The 12,870-nt window shown below is 43.2% G+C and overlaps 1 long non-coding RNA gene across 1 annotated transcript; it reads left to right on the top strand.

Annotated features, from left to right (window-relative positions):
- The first annotated feature begins 2,781 nt into the window (after positions 1-2,781).
- Positions 2,782-11,984, top strand: LOC105732345 (uncharacterized). The gene is made up of 4 exons (XR_001110956.2): positions 2,782-2,955; positions 3,548-3,695; positions 8,622-8,888; positions 9,743-11,984. It is a non-coding gene; the product is annotated as an uncharacterized LOC105732345 (long non-coding RNA).
- The last annotated feature ends 886 nt before the right edge of the window (positions 11,985-12,870 follow it).

Here is a 12,870-nt window from a genome sequence, read left to right as displayed (position 1 = left end):
TTAACATCAACACAGGAGTGCCCTAAAGAGCTGAAGGGAGTGGGAGGTTCGATGAAGACTAGAAAGCTGCACAGCTTCCCAGCTCTGGGCCTTATTCTCCATTCTATAGGAACTCTTATAGTTTCTGTTTACTATGTTGTGACCTTTGAAAGAAAACCACAACCTTCCCTAATCATGATACAATGCACCTAGGTTTTCTAACATTAGCAATGGAGTAAGAATCCTATGTCCAGAGGGGCAGCTGAATCTTGCAGCTCTGACTTGCTCCACTTTCTTAGGAATTTTTATTTTTTCCTTACTGCCGCCACCGTGTTGCCTCAGGTAGCACTGCTCCTTTACATCTTCGTCTACATGGAAAACAGGACCTAATGCCTCAACGCCTTCCTAGAAGAGCACTTACGGAAGTATTGAGAGCTAGAAATGCCATAAATATCAACAATGTGATTTACAGGATGCACTTACCATCTAGGACTCCAGACCTCTTTCCATCTCATCTCGTGGCTTATTCCCATGAGCCTGACATGATCTCACCTCCCGGATCCCATGTTTCCTACACCTCTACCCAAGGGACCACATCTCAGGAAGAAAAACATGTTCAACTTTTATGCACAAGGTCATCAAGGGTGTGGTTACTTTTATGTGTCAACTTGACTGGGGATGTCCAGAGAGCTGGTAAAACATTATTTTGAGGTGTGTCTGTGAGAGTGTTTTCAGAAGAGATCAGCATTTTAATCAGTAGACTAAATAAAGATCTATCCTCACCAGTGTAGGCATGCATCATCCAATCTGTTAAGAGCCCAAATAAAACAAAAAAAGTGGAGGAAGGGAGCATTTGTTCTCTCTGTTTCCTCTGAACCATCATTTTCTCCTGCTCTAGGACATTGAGGCTCCTGGTTTTCAGGCCTTCAGACTTGAACCGAATAATACCACTAGCTTTCCTGGTTCTCTCGTTTGCACATAGCAGATTGTGGGACTTCTCAGCTTCCGTAATGTTGTGATCCAATTCTCATAATAAATTCTATTGGTTCTGTTTCTCTGAAGAACCCTAAGCCCCTCAATCAATTCCCAGACTTTAGCCAGTTTAAAGGTCCAGAACTCTTGAGTAAAGTGGAGGTTGGGTCTCCTCAAGGAAGAACCCCAGTACACTACCAAAAATTTATACTATTAATCATCCTCCCAGTCTTCCCCAAAGAGATATACACACACACATATATAAATATAAGTATATATATATGTGTATGTGTGTGTGTGTGTGTGTGTGTGTGTATATATATATATATTTTTTTTTTTTTGAGACGGAGTCTCACTCTGTCACCAGGCTAGAGTGCAGTGGCATGATCTTGGCTCACTGCAACCTCCACTTCCAGGGTTCAAGTGATTCTCCTGCCTCAGCCTTACAAGTAGCTGGGACTACAGGTGTGCACCACCACGCCCAGCTAATTTTTGTATTTTTAGGAGAGATGGGAAAGATCTATGGATTTTTACCAATATAAATGTGCATTGGAGAAAAAATAATCAGATATTTTGGGGACTACAGAACACTGGGAGCAATGTCATCATCCACAGATAACTACTCTCCTTTTAAGAGACAGCTTTTGGCCTGCCCCTGGGCCTGTGCAAACGGAATGCGGAACTACAGCCTCTCTCTAAGGCATCCCTGAAAGACAGTGGTGAAGGGAAATCCTCCCAGTGGGCAGAACTGCAGGCAGCACACCTGGTTGTGACTTTGCAGGAGAAGAAGAAATGGCCATATGTGAGATTACATACTCATGGGCTGTCACAGATGGTTTGGTTGGAAGATCAGGGACTTTGTAGAAATGTGATTGGAAAATTGGTGACAACTGAAATTTGGAGATGTATATACATAAATTACTTTCAAGGCAAAAATATGAAAATATTTGTGTCCCATACAAATACTCACCAAAGGGGAGGATTTTAATAATTAAATAGCTAGGATGACTGTTCTGTGGCTCTGTCAGCCCTGTTGCGAGCCACCTCATGATTGCCCAATAGGTACATGAATGAAGTGGCCCGGTGGCAGGAATGGAGATTATGCATGGGTTCAGCAACATCAGCTTCCACTCAGCAAGACAAACCAGGCTACAGCCACTGCTGAGAGCCCAATCACCGGCAACAGAGATCGACACTGAGCCTTTGCTATGGCACCATTCCCTGGGGCGATCAGGCAGCTACCTGGTGGCAGGTTGACTAGATCGGACAGCTCCTATCATAGAAGGGGCAACGTTTTGACCTTACTTGTTCTGGATATGAATTTGCCTTTCCTACGTGCAATATACCATTCATGGACAAATTTGAAACAGTAACTACCATTCATGAACTTACAGAATGCCTTATCCTCTGTCATGGTATTCCACACAACGTTGCTTCTCACCAAGAACTCACTTCACAGCCAAAGAAGTGTAGCAATGGGTCCAAGCTCATGGAATTTACTAGTCCTACTGTGTTCTTCACCATCCTGAAGCAGAAGGCTTGATAGAAAGTGGAAATGGCCTTTTACATTCTCAGTTACAGCAGCAGCTAGGTGGCAGTATCTTGCAGGCTGGGGCACAGTTCTCTAGAAGGCTGTATATGCTCTGAAACAGCATCCAATATATGGTAATCTTTCTTCCATAGCCAGATTCACAGGTCCAGGAATAAAGGGGTGGAAATGGGAGTGGCACTACTCACCATTACCGCCAGTGACATACCAGCAAAATTTTTGCTTCCTGTTCCCATGACTTCATGCTGTGCTGGCCAAGAGGTCTTGGTTCCAGTGGGAGAAATGCTACCACCAGTAGACATAACAATTACTCCATTGAACTGGAAGTTAAGACTGCCACTAGGCCTCCTTGGGCTCCTTATGCCTGAGTCAACAGACCAAGAAGGGAATTACAGTGTTGGCTGCATGACTATCTGACTACTAAGGGGAAATCGGACTACTATTCAACAGTGGAGGTAAGAAATAGTGTGTTTGAAATACAAGAGATCTCTTAAAGTATCTCTTAATTACTATGTCCTGTGATTAAAATCAATGGAAAACTACAACAACTTAATCCAGGCAGAACTAATATTAGCTCAGACACTTAAGGTATGAAGGTTTGGGTCACTCTGCCAGGTAAGAAAACCATGACCAGTTGAGGTGCTTGCTGAAGGCAAAGGGAATATGGAATGGGTAAGAGGATAAAGTAGTTATCAATACCAGCTACAGTTATGTGACCAGTTATAGAAACAAGAGCTGTAATTTTCATGAGTTTTTTTCTCCTTATATTGTTATAAATGCATTTGTGTGTCTATGAACATATGCTAAGCAAATATCTATGTTTTCTTTTCTCTCTTACTTCCTTATCATGTAACATTAAGCTGTATTAACTTTATATCAGTAATTAAGTGTTGCTAATATTATGTCAGTATTTAAGTTATGGGAAATCAGGAGAGTAAACTTTACTCAAGAACTTTACCTCCTCTTCTAGGGAAGGGATTTTTGATTGTACCCAGCTTAGTTGTATCATGTTAGGTAGAATTATAACTCTGCTGTCTTTATTTACAGATTAAGTATGGCTTAAAAAGACATGTGTGGGTGCCAGATTAGCAAGGGCTGGACTTGTGATGGTGAATTTTTCAATTTGACTGGACTAAAGGATGCTCAGATAGCTGGTAAAACATTACATCTGAATTTGTCTGGAGGGTGTTTTCAGGTAAGATTAGCATTTGAAACAGTAAACCGTGTGACGAATATCTGCCCTCACCAACGTGGGCAGGCAACATCCAATCGATTGAGGGTCCGAATAGAACAGAAGCACAGATGAAGACAGAATCCATTCTCCCTGTTTGAGCTGGGACATCCATCCTTTCTCACCATTAGACATTGGAGCTTCTGATTCTCCAGCCTTGGGACTTGAACTGACTTATAGCACTGGCTTTCCTGGTTCTCCAGCTTATAGACAGCAGATTTTGGCAACTTCTTGTTCTCCATAATCACATGAGCCAATTCCCATAATCAGTTTCCTGTTACATACATATATATCCTATTGGTTCTCTTTTTCTGGAGGTACCTCACTAATACAAAGGGTTAGTGGTTAAAATTTGAAATTCAATAGGCTGGATTTGAACTCTTGCCGGCTCTGCCATTCACTAGCTGAGTCCCATAGTTTTTTCAGCTATAAAATGGGACTAATAATTGGCTGGTTGTGAAGATTAAATGAGCTAATACAAGAGAGCCTTTGGAGTATGCCTGGCACAGATAAAAGCTCAATAAATCTTAGCTTCAAACTACACAAGAATCATCATGTCAATGAATCCCATAAACCCCTTGAGCTGCCCACGAGGCAGCATCTAGGTCATTTTCTCACAGTTTGTTTTGTAGGAAATGTCATGACCTATAAAATCTTATGTAGCAAGGTTCTGCTTAAGTCAGAACTTTCCTTAAGCATTGAATGGACATTTATCCTCTATTAAAATAAACGTGCTATGAACCTAAAACTGTTGTAGAAAATAAAATTTATTTATAAGAGAAAACACTGATGAATGATGAAAGCAGAAATCTCCTTTCTTTTTCCTAAATTACTCAGGTAATTGTCTCAATCTTTGTATCACACCAATGATTGAGTCCTGGCTAATCAATATAACAGGTTTAAAATGAGAAGGTAATATGATGGGATGAAAAATAATTAACCTGGAGTGAGCCTGGTCATCCCCCTTTCTCCTGACTCTAAGGAGAAGCACTGATTGCTAGAAGCCCTTTCCCTCCTGGAGAAGATGGGGTCGCTCTGCCTGGGAGAGTGTGGAATAGGCAGGCTGGGGGGTTGGAAGAGAAGAGCCACCTGGGGCTGAGGCTGGAGAGATTTGGTGCACTGAGAAGAGAGGCACACAGGGTATGTGAGAGGGGCGTTTCAGAGGAAAGGGAATTGTTGGAACAGTAGCTGTGGGTATGTATTTTGATCTCTTTCACGGTTTCATTGTTTTGTTTTTTAAAAAACCTCCACTCAAAGGATTAATATAACTTTCAAAAATTGATTTTGGTAATTGGCCTGTAATTCTGCAACTCTGTCAGCATCTCAGAAAAGTACAAGGCCAATTCCAATTTGGCAAAGGATTCAGAAATACCCTTTCGAACTTGAAAATCCAAATGTGATAGTCTACAGATTCCCTGGTCCCAAAATATCAGAGATATTTTGCGTTTTAAATGTGGATTCCTATTGTGTTTTTAAATGTGCATTCCATTCCTGTTGGAATGCCTCGTTCACAGGCCAGAGCGTCTGCCCCATTTCCAGTCCCTTTCCAGCATCTCCCTACAGTTCAGCTTCTGCACTAATCTGGTTGCATTATTTACCTCCCTTTGCTTCCCAGTGGCTCCCTCTCTCTAGCAGCATCCAGTTCATGTTTCTTTTCTTTTTTTTTTGAGACGGAGTTTCGCTCTTGTTACCCAGGCTGGAGTGCAATGGCACAATCACGGCTCACCTCAACCTCCGCCTCCTGGGTTCAAGCAATTCTCCTGCCTCAGCCTCCCGAGTAGCTGGGATTACAGGCGTGCACCACCATGCCCAGCTAATTTTTGTATTTTTCATAGAGACAGGGTTTCACCTTGTTGACCAGGATGGTCTCGATCTCTTGACCTCGTGATCCACCCGCCTCGGCCTCCTAAAGTGCTGGGATTATAGGCGTGAGCCACCGCGCCCGGCCCCTGGTTCATGTTTCTTAAATGACCCTAGCCCTCTATAGACCCTCCTCCTACATGAAGCGCTCTATCCGGCAGGAGCCCAGAATGCTATAGCAGGCCTCCAAACAGGCTCCCTGCTGTGCACACCCAGGCCTTCACACAGGCTGCTGCTTATGCCTGGAATGATTCGCTCACCCTTCCTGCCTACAGAATTTCTACCAGGACTCCCTTGAAAACCTCCTGGCTGCCTACCTGGCTGTCCCATCTCTGTCCAAAGAGAAGGGAGCGTCTCCTTTATGGCTCTTTCTGCCATGTGTAAATCCTAAATTTTGCTGTAAGCATTAATGTTTCTCCAGCAGGTTTGCAGTCCAAAGGACATGAACTTGCCCTTTGTTCATGCTGGACACTCAGGGTAGAATAAAGGCGCGAATGTGCTCAACACTGGGTTGTTTCGTTGTTTTTGTTTGCTCTTTAAGGAAACCTGGAGCATCTAATCACCATATTCCTGTTGTTTTTAACCCAAAGAAGTTCAAAAGTAGCCCACAGGAATTTTATTTTTCCTGTGATTTTTTTTTTTCCATTTTGAAAATCTATGTCTTTCATTAGTTATTAAGTCTTTAGAGACACATGAACACTTTCAATCTCACAAGTGAACATCATTTAATGCCATGCAGCTATATACCCACTGCAAGATCCTTTGGATTCATCTGAGCCATTCTGGAAGCCACAAAAATATTTTTATATTTTCACGGAACCTATGGGTGCCTTGTACATGGTAGGCATTGATTAGCATTGAACTAAATCAACATCTTAAAGACAATATAATGTGTCAGAGAAAGGAAAGCACCTGCCTGGGAGGAATCCCCAAACCTTGCAGAATGTAATAATCTACCTTCTCCACTGCTGTTCTTGGGGGAGGAAAGCCTCCTAGTGAATTGGTTGTTCCTCTTGGAACAACCAATCTCTTGGGCTCAGGCATCGTCAGGCCCGCCCCACTCCTGAATTCCTCTAAGGAGCTGTTTTTCAATTTTTTACTTTCTTAAATTATCCATCCCCTACTTTCCTAAGAGAAAACAGAAGCCATCTGATGAAATTTCTAGTATATCTGTCACCAAAACTTGGAATATTTTTAAAGAATGCTTTCTGTTAGAAACATTAGAAAACCTGACTCAGCTGGCTAAATTGGTAAGCTAATTTTATCAGTTCACATCTCCACAGTGTTGTAGCAGGGCCTGTGAGTTTGGTTTTTCAGTAGCTCAGTGATGGTGTCAAGGGCCCAGGGTTTTTCCATCGCCCTTCTGTACCATGTCAGCTTGTCCACAGGCTAGTTCCAGGCACTACATCCACATGCAGCAACCTTTAGTGGAAGAAAAATTGTTCCCAGAAACATGTCCAAGCCCCATAGCAAATTTCCTTTTAATATCTACTTGGCCAGAACTAGATCATGTGCCATGCCCACCCCAGATCGACCCCTGGCAAGAGGAATATACCCATGTTTAGTTTCTTCTAGGTTAAACTAAGCATCAGGTTCTCTTTCTTAAGGGCTGAAAACTGAAAGTTGCAGGATGGACTTAGCCCCAAATCCACCCCTCCTTTCCTAACAGTTTCACTCACTGCTCTTTCTCTGCCACGTGGTACAGAGCTTGATTAATATGTGTTGAGTCGATAAGTGACCAGCCATGTTAAAATACCTAATGAACTTCTTGGACCCCTGTTTTCTCTTCTGCAAAAGGAGGGATTTAATATAACTTAAGGCCCACTATTACTGGTTCCATCTCCATGACTTCCTAATGAATGCAAAAGGTTCCCATACCTTAGGAGTACCTAGCCTGCCCAGGGAGTGGCTGTGACTCCCTGTGGAAATTGTCAGCTACTGATGACAAGAGGGGTAGTAGCCATCTTCGTCAACGTCCAGCCACAGCTCAGCAGGCAGGAGTCCACATGCCTTCAAACCAGCTTTAGTTTCAGCTCAAGGCAGCAAACAAGACAAAGTCTTCCTAGGAATGCTGTCTGGCCCTGTCCATCCTGCTCAGGGAACCTTCGCAGGGTGAGGCGGTTAAGAGTTTATCACCATAAGCCATTGTTTTCATAGCACTGAGAGCTCTGGACTTTCCCAGGAATTCCACTGGAATGTAAACAGTCTTCAGATCCCAGGCAGAAACCAGCGGATTTCCTGAGCTGTCCAAAGTCCCATGTTGGATCCCAAAGATTTGATCTCTTTTTTTTTTTTTTTATCTTAAAATGTATTTTTGCTCATTAGATAGACTTCTTTTTCTATTGCTAAATATTTAACACACCTGACCTCAGTTTTAATATTAATGATCTGAAATGAAAGAATAAATCAACTGAATAATAATGAAGGTGTCATGCAAACAAGTCTCCATGTTTCTGAACTCTAGAAACTGTCAGAAACACAAGCTCATCAAATGTCCACCTTTTCATTGTCTCAGCCAGGCACAGTGGCTCACGCCTGTACTCCCAGCACTTTGGGAGGCTGAGGCAGGCAGATCACCTGAGGTCGGGAGTCGGAGACCAGTCTGACCAATGTGGAGAAACACCATCTGTACTGCTTCAGCCTCCCGAGTAGCTAATAGCTGGCCGTGGTGTTGCATGCCTATAATCCCAGCTACTCTGGAGGCTGAGGCAGGAGAATTTCTTGAACCCGGGAGGCGGAGGTTGCAGTGAGCCGAGATCGCACCATTGCACTCCAGCCTGGGCAACAAGAGCAAAACTCCATCTAAAAAAAAAAACATAGAGAATTACAATTCTGAATTGTTGTTGTTTAATGAAATACAAATTCCTCTCCTTCCTATGCCAGAGTGCTCTGCCATCCAGCACGGCCCTCAAGCAGAGTACTTCAAAGACAGATAGTCCACAGGAAGCCTGGGACTAAAAAGTTGATGTTAGTCAACTTGTGTGTTGATGATGACTGTAGCTCTAATGTTTTTCTGCCTCTGTCTCTTAGGTCCTTTCTGGACCATTTCATGGCTCAGGAACCACACCCTCCTTCCTCACTTCCTGCATGCATGAGATGGCCACGTATACTGAAGTTCAATCTTGTGAAAAGAGCACTTCAGAGGCAGGAGGATCTGGATTTGAATCCTGGCTTGATCTTGGGTTGAACAGGACCAGTTCTGCTTTCTGACCTGGGGCAAGTTACCCAACATCTCTGAGCATCTGTTTACTTCGCTATAAAATGAGGAAAATGATACCACGTCGGATTGCTGAGAAGGTAAAAAGAGAAAGCACATGAAAACTTCTCAACATGACTTCTCACAAAGCAGTTAACTGTTAACTCCCTTCTCTCCTCTTAGCAGCTGTTGTTTCCTGGAGTTGCAAACCTTTCTAGGTGAGCTCATGTGAGACCATCTGAAACATTCCAAGAAGTAGTCCAGATGTAAAGACAGCCTTATTCTTGGCCAGGTGTAGCCTTATTAGAATGGTCCATCCTGGTAGAGAATCATCTGGCCCCTTAGACAACTATGACACCAGGAATTGGAGGACACAAAGGTCCGCTACAGGATGAGGATATATAGATAAATGTTGTCATATTTCTTTCCTTTTTTGGTTTCCTTTTCCCTTGAAAATGCTTTCAGATCTCTGAGACATCCCAATGTCATCTTCCTCTTTTAAAACCCTCATGTGCTCTTTTCCATGAAGGGCTGGTTGGCAGCTGCTGAGGCCCCAGACTGAAGGGAACTCACAGGCTCATGGCGCACCAACCCCTAACTACAGCTGGGCGGGTGGGGAGGGAGGCTGCAATTTCATTCACTTCTTTAGATTGGTATTTTGACATCTTCAGAAGCCTCTGTTAAAATGGAAATGTGGAATCTGAGTGGTATGGTCAAACTGGTATACCAGGACATTTTGGTGGCGACTCAAGTCTGATGAAGCTTTTCCAGTAACTTGTGCCTTCCCTTTCCTAGGGACAAGAGTGAGTGAGGGATAAGGACACAAGATGGTAGCAGTGTCAGCCCCACTCCTATAATACTCTAAAAGTCTGACCTTAGATCTTGGTATTCTTCTCTCAGACAGAGGGCTTAAGAATATTAGAGAAGTAATATCCTGATACTTTTGCATTTTAAGGTAAGCCACAGTCAGAAAGAACAATGGGAGGCCCAGAAGCCCACCCCAACCACTCCAACCAAATACACCTAACAGTCTAGCTCAGACCAGATACAGCCACCTTGGTGATCCAGAGAGACCTCCTACTGGATGCAGTGGCTCAAGCCTGTAATCCTAGCGCTTTGAGAAGCTGAGGCGGGAAGATTGCTTGAAGCCAGATGTTCAAGACCAGCCTGGGCAACATAGTGAGACCCCATCTCTACAAGAGAAAAAGAGAGAGAGTGAAAGAGTCCTCCTATCAGGCTTCATGCTCAAGTTCTGATTCAATTTCAATGAGCGATAAGGGAGTAAAGAGGAAGAAGGAGGGAGGTTCCAGAAAACCCCAAGACTGGGATGCTGGGCTGCCATCGTTCACAGGAATTACTCATCTGTGAGTCTCCATCTGGTTTCACTCACAGGCCTGTGCATCCTGTCTTGCTCTCTAGGAACCAGAACATCTCTATGGTTCTTTGGACACAAGTACTCTATTTCAGGGGCTCTTAGATTTTTGTTTATTTTTAAAAGGGGATGATGGTGATGAATTGCCTTAGGATTACTAAAATAAAAGCATTAAGAAACTCCCCCAAACTCCAAGTACATCTGGAGTCATCCTTTCCTAATAGGGACAATATTTTGTTACAAAAAATGGTAGAAGGCTGGAAGGGCCCAAGTCTCAGGATAAAGGATAGTTCTTTACATTTAACTAATTCACATTCAGACACAAATTTTCCAAATTGATCTTATTTTTTTCATTTTGCCGTGGATTGATAAAATTTTATCACAAATCACAATAGAGAATTAAGAGGTCTGTGTTTAAATCCAGGCCCTGATGCTATTTACATCCCCTGGGCAAAGCAATTATTCTCTCTGCTTTCCGTTTTGTTATATCTTAAAGGAGAGAATTATATTAGTTGATTTCTTAAGCAGCTCTCACTTTCTTTGAGCTCCTATTTCCCTAATATGGAAAACTGAGTTTTGCTTCCATCTCTACATAACCACATACTTCATCTAATACTTTATAACAAATATTGTTTCCCCGATTTCGCCATTTGCAGCCCAGATAACAACTCTCTTCCTAGGATTAGTGAAGGCTTGTAATACCATACAAAACCCAGTAATTTTCCCACTAATCGGGGAGTTTCCCAGAATTATCTGCCAAAGATTATTTTGGCATCTACAACTTTTTTTACTTTTCCGTCATCAGTACTATCATCAACAAAAAATATTTCTTAAGCTAACAAGGAAAATACTGAACAAAGAGAATAAAGACATAATCATAGAATGGGTAAAGGTTCAGACAGTCTGTTAGAGGGCAGTACTTTCCTCCAGTCATAACCACGTCAAGGACATGAGACAGGGATGATGGTGATTGGAACGACAGCTTTGAGGGTCACATACTGAAATCGTTAGCGGACAGAGAAGCCAGTACTCCGCTTCTAATCAATCCAAAACCTTCATAGAATAAAACAGGATTATGTAAGAAGCTAGACTAAGGGGAGGACGGCAGAAGTGAGACTTTATGGGGCCAGATGTCAAGGACATTTCACAAAATAGAGCCAGACGTTAGACCAACGCTGTGACTGGGGCCAATGTTGGCCTCCAGAGACATTTAGTCACATCTGGAAACATGTTTGATTGTCACATCTGTGAAGGAGTGCTATTGATATCTAGAGAGTAGAGGCCAGAGACGCTGCTAAACATCCCACAGAACACCATCGTCCTATAAACACAGAGCAGCCTCCCCAGTGAAGATTTATCCAGCCCGAAATGTCAATGGTGTTGAAGTTGAAAAATCCTGCATTGGAGTAAACTTGGGAGTGATCATGAGACTAAGAGCAAGAGATCATTTCACATCGGCGTGATAAAAAGGCAGAGAAGAGGAGAGTGAGGAGGTATATTCCTTACTGAAATCTGGACACCTCCCATCCTTTACTGAGGCCCTAGAATCAGGAAGTACAGAAGATCTAGCATCCCGGCCAGGCCTGTTGTCCTGAGAGCAGAAGCAGGGAATGGGGATGAGAAGCAGAGGGAGCTACTGCTTTTCCTCATCAGTGCATTTACCATGGAAAACGCTGGGGTGAAGATGGCTAAGACCACACTGAATGAGAAGGAATGAGAGCAAGTGAGGTGAGGGCCAAGTCACCAGACCCAGAGGAAAGCAAGGTGAGCAAAGCATATCTGCTCCCTCAAGATGTGCAGTCCTAACTCCCACAATTTCCCCAGCTCAGAGCAGCTGCCCTGTTAGAACAGGGCTACACCTCTGTCGGGGTTTAGCACACAAAAACCCCTGACCTGAAGTGCTCTGAGTAACTAAATAATCCCAGGGTAATTAGGTAGTCCCAAGGGAATCCTATAATTTAAAATTAAGGGCTCCTGAAGATCCTATTTGGTCCCTAAAATCTTACTATGATTCATTCTTTCCTTAATCAATATTTATTGAATACCTATCACGTGCCAAGCCTGTCCAGCAGGTAAGAAAACAATTGGAAGCAGAAACAGACATAGTCCTCTCATGCCTGGCACTTAGAGTCTTTCCAGATAAATAGTAAGTAAGCAAATCATCACACGAGTATCATAGCTGAAAGGCATGCTCTGAAGACATATGTACTATGAGGGATATCATGGGGCGTCTGTTAGCCATGGGGAAACGGGGCAGCCTTTTTGTGAAAATGGGGCCAGAAAGGCCTTTTAACGAAGGGAGATTTACTGACAAAAAGACTGTGAATTTACATTCTTGATTGTGTATCCAAGTTAGGTTGTAGGCTCAGGTGCAGCGACCCTCTGATGGGACTGGGAGAAGTTGCCATGTCCCCCGTGAAACAACCCCATATTCTGTCTTTCCAATCTCAGTGGAGGCCGACTCAGTTCCCAGTACTCAGGCCAAAAGTCTTGGGTCATCCTTGACTCTGCTCTTTCTGACATCTCACGATGAATGAATCTCTACTTAAATTTTACTGGTTCAATCTTAAGATTATATGCAGAATCTGGCCGTTTCTCATCAACTCCGCTACATGCTCAGTGCAAGCCACCAGCACCCCTCACGTGGCTGGTTTCAGCAGCCTCCTAACTGATTGCCTGGCTCTGGTCCTTGCTCCCTACAGTCTATTTTG

The sequence above is a fragment of the Aotus nancymaae genome, unplaced genomic scaffold (assembly GCF_030222135.1).
Source record: "Aotus nancymaae isolate 86718 unplaced genomic scaffold, 86718_ANA_hifiasm-v0.15.2.pri h1tg000040l, whole genome shotgun sequence".
NCBI lineage: Eukaryota > Metazoa > Chordata > Mammalia > Primates > Aotidae > Aotus > Aotus nancymaae.
Note: the sequence above shows the minus strand (reverse complement) of the source record. Positions and strands in the feature narration are given on the sequence as shown.